The sequence below is a fragment of the Mandrillus leucophaeus genome, unplaced genomic scaffold, assembly GCF_000951045.1.
Source record: "Mandrillus leucophaeus isolate KB7577 unplaced genomic scaffold, Mleu.le_1.0 Scaffold497, whole genome shotgun sequence".
NCBI classification, from domain to species: Eukaryota; Metazoa; Chordata; class Mammalia; order Primates; family Cercopithecidae; genus Mandrillus; species Mandrillus leucophaeus.
In genome coordinates, this window is record NW_012105331.1 from 1,260,211 (window position 1) to 1,263,623 (window position 3,413).

At 41.0% G+C, this 3,413-nt stretch overlaps 1 protein-coding gene across 6 annotated transcripts in view; it reads left to right on the forward strand.

Moving 5' to 3' along the window:
• GABPB1 (GA binding protein transcription factor, beta subunit 1) overlaps nucleotides 1–3,413 on the forward strand; it is a 97,580-nt gene that overhangs the window by 7,441 nt on the left and 86,726 nt on the right. For 3 of the 6 annotated variants that reach the window (XM_011995764.1, XM_011995762.1, XM_011995765.1), the window contains exon 2: nucleotides 591–614. The exons of the other annotated variants lie outside the window; for them this stretch is intronic. The gene's annotated coding sequence lies outside the window, so the exon portion shown is untranslated. The remainder of the gene's footprint in view (nucleotides 1–590; nucleotides 615–3,413) is intronic. 6 annotated transcript variants of the gene reach the window in all.

The following is a 3,413-nucleotide window of genomic DNA, read 5'->3' on the forward strand; positions in this document are numbered from 1 at the left end:
GGCTGAGGCAGGAGAATCGCTTGAACCTGGGGAGTGGAGGTTGCAGTGAGCAGAGATCACGCCACTGCTCTCCAGCCTGGGTGACAGAATGAGACACTCTGTCAAAAAAAAAAAAAAAAAAAAAAGAGACTCCAGACAGCTTGTTAACTCTTTCTTTCACATGAGGTTACAGCAAAAAGACTGCTGTCTAGAAGCTGGCCCTTACCAGATACTGAATCTGCCAGTGCCTTATCTTGGGCTTCTCAGCCTCCAGAACTATTAAAAATGGTTTTCTGGGCTGGGTGTGGTGGTTCCTACCTGTAATCCTGGCACTTTGAGGAGGCTGAGGTGGGAGGATTGCTTGAAACCAGCCTAGGCAACATAGATCCCATCTCTACAAAAAAAAAAAAAAAAAGAAAATCATTTTCTGTTGTTTAGTAAGCTACCCAGTTCATGGTATTTTGTTACAGCAACCCAGTCTAAGACATTTAACTTACTCCTGTATGCACTAGATACAGTCTGCACTTTGACATCGGTCACTTATTTTATATTTTACTGGACGCATATTGTCAGATTTTTCCACCATCGATTTCTTCTGTTTTCCCTCACAGGTCACAGCATATTTGTGGAGGAAGGTGAGTAATTATGAAGATTTCTTGGCCACTATAAATTTATGCTGAACAATTCCAAATAGGCCCTTCCTACTTCTTGGCAATCATCTTATTAATTGCATTTTTCTGTTGTCTTATATTCCTTCTTCCTCTTTAACTCTTAATAGATGCCATTTACTTCTATTTAAGTGAAAAAGGAAAACAGGATACAAGCTTGCACATTTTTTTTGTCATTGTAACCATGACAAATCACTGTTCTTTCATCTTATTTTGTAAATTGAATAGAAGAAGAATCCTGCTGCCACAGTTAACTACCTCTCTGGTCACTTTGATTGTTTTTTTTTTTTTTTTTGAGCCGGAGTCTTACTCTGTTGCCCAGGCTGGAGTGCAGTGGCACGATCTCGGCTCACTGCAACCTCTGCCTACTGGATTCAAGCGATTCTCCTGCCTCAGCCTCCCGAGTAGCTGGGACTACAGGCGTGTGCCACCACGCCCGGCTAAGTTTTTTTCTATTTTCTGTACTGCAGCCTGGGTGACAGAGCAAGATTCTGTCTCAAGAGAAAAAAACAAAACAAAACAAAACTGAAACTTTAAAAAACTACTCTTGTTGGTCCTGACTGTGATTCTATTTTTAAGAATATTTTAAACCCACTAATGCTGTGATTATATTATATAATATAGAATCTTTTTTTTCTGAATGAGGCTTGAGCATTCCTATAACCCAATTAGCTTGTTTATGTCTCATTACACTTGAGGGATAAGATACTTTTACTATGGTGGTTTACTATAGTAGTGATTCTTTTTTTTTTTGTGAGATGGAGTTTTACTCTTGTCACCCAGGGTGGAGTGCAGTGGCGTGATCTTGGTTCACTGTAACCTCTGCCTCCTGAGTTCAAGTGATTCTCCCACATAGCTGCAGTTACAAGTGCCCGCCACCACACCCAGCTAACTTTTTTATATTTAGTAGAGACGGGGTTTAGCCTGTCTCTTATACACATCTAGATGTGTATAAGAGACAGCTCTTGACCTCATGTGATCTACCTGCCTTGGCCTCCCAAAGTGCTGGGATTACAGGCGTGAGCCACTGCGCCTGGCCTTGATCATTATTTGCAATGTTTTTTCTTCGCTATCTTCAAATATGTACGGACTTCTGTACTTTGGGAGGAAAAAGAATCAATTTTGATGAACTGCTGCTACTGTTCTATCTGCTGCATTTCTCTTCTTTATTTTCAAAAATTTTAAGAATTGACTTACCGTTGTTGCCCTGAGTTCTTACTTATTTTTTTGAGACAAGGTCACACTGTGTTGCCCAGGCTGGAGTACAATTGCAGCTCACTGCAGCCTTGACCTCCCTGGGCTCAGGTGATCCTCCTACCTCAGTTTCCTGAGTAGCTGGGACTGCAGGCATGTGCCACCATGCCTGGCTAATTTTTGTATTTTTCTGGTAGAGACAAAGTCTCACTGTGTTGTCCAGGCTATTCAACTCCAGAGTTCTTTTACTACTTTCCTAAATTACACAGTTTTGGAATATCATAATTCAGATTGTTGCTTCAGAGGACATCTTTTTTGTCAATAATAACGGCTTCATCCTGACTCTCTTCAGCTAGTATATATGTGTTACTGTTTCCACCGAGGCTTCTTAATGTTCTTTCCTTGCCCTTTGTGTTAATTTGCCATCCTGGTTTTCCCTTCTGACTACTGCTTTTCTGTTTTCTTTGTTGTTTCATGAGCCTCTTAGCACTGTTAGTCTCATCAGTACTTGATTATCTATTCCCCTCTCAGATGTTTTATATGCTGATGGCTCCCAAATGTGTGTCCCATCCGTGTTTGTTGCTCTAATAGTTTACTGGATATTTCTGTTGGAAAACTCAAGGAATTTCCATCACTTTTAGATTTATTATTATTCAGCCTCCCACCTGCTTTCAGCATTTCTCTTAATTTTGTCATACTTAAATCTTGAAGTAGTCTGCGATGCATACTTTTGCTTTCTTTTTTTTTGCCTATTATTTACTTCCTTTAAACTTTAGATTTTCCTTCCTTGAATCCGTTTTGCATATGGCTGCCAGAATGATTTTCCTGAAAAATTTTTGAACCCATTACTAAACATATAAGCCTAAGGGGAGAACATGTGCTGTTGACCTTTGCACTGTCTATTCTGTCAAACGAAGTGAATTGAACCTGTGCTGAATAAATGTTTGAAAGGGTCACCATTTGCTCAAAAATTTGAATGGCTCCCAGTTGTTTACAAGATAAAGTCCAAATTCTACTTCTGACTTTCCAACCTTTTTATATTCTTTTTCAGCCTTATTCCTTACTGTTTGACATTATTAAGCTGGGGTTTCCTCTGTAATATACCTTGCTTAAGCACAACTCCGTGCATTCTTCCTTTTCCTTGCCTGTCAGAGCCTACTCAGGGATGTTTGCCCTGCGGCCGGCACTGTTCTAATCTCTGGTGTTAGAGTAATGAACAAAACGAAGACAAAGTCCCTGTTTTCTTGGAGCTGACGTTTGTGGGGAGGGACTCATAGTAAATAAATATGTGATATTAGGTGGTAATGAGTAAAATGAAAAGGAATAAAAGTAGGTAAGGGGAGGCCAGGTGCGGTGGCTCATGCCTGTAATCCCAGCATTTTGGGAGGTCAAGGCGGACAGATCACAGGGTCAGGAGATCAAGACCATCCTGGCCAACATGGTGAAACCCCATCTCTACTAAAAATACAAAAACTAGCTGGGCATGGTGGTGTGCGCCTGTAGTCCCAGCCGCTCGGGAGGCTGAGGCAGGAGAATTGCTTGAACCTGGGAGGCGGAGGTTGCACAGTGAGC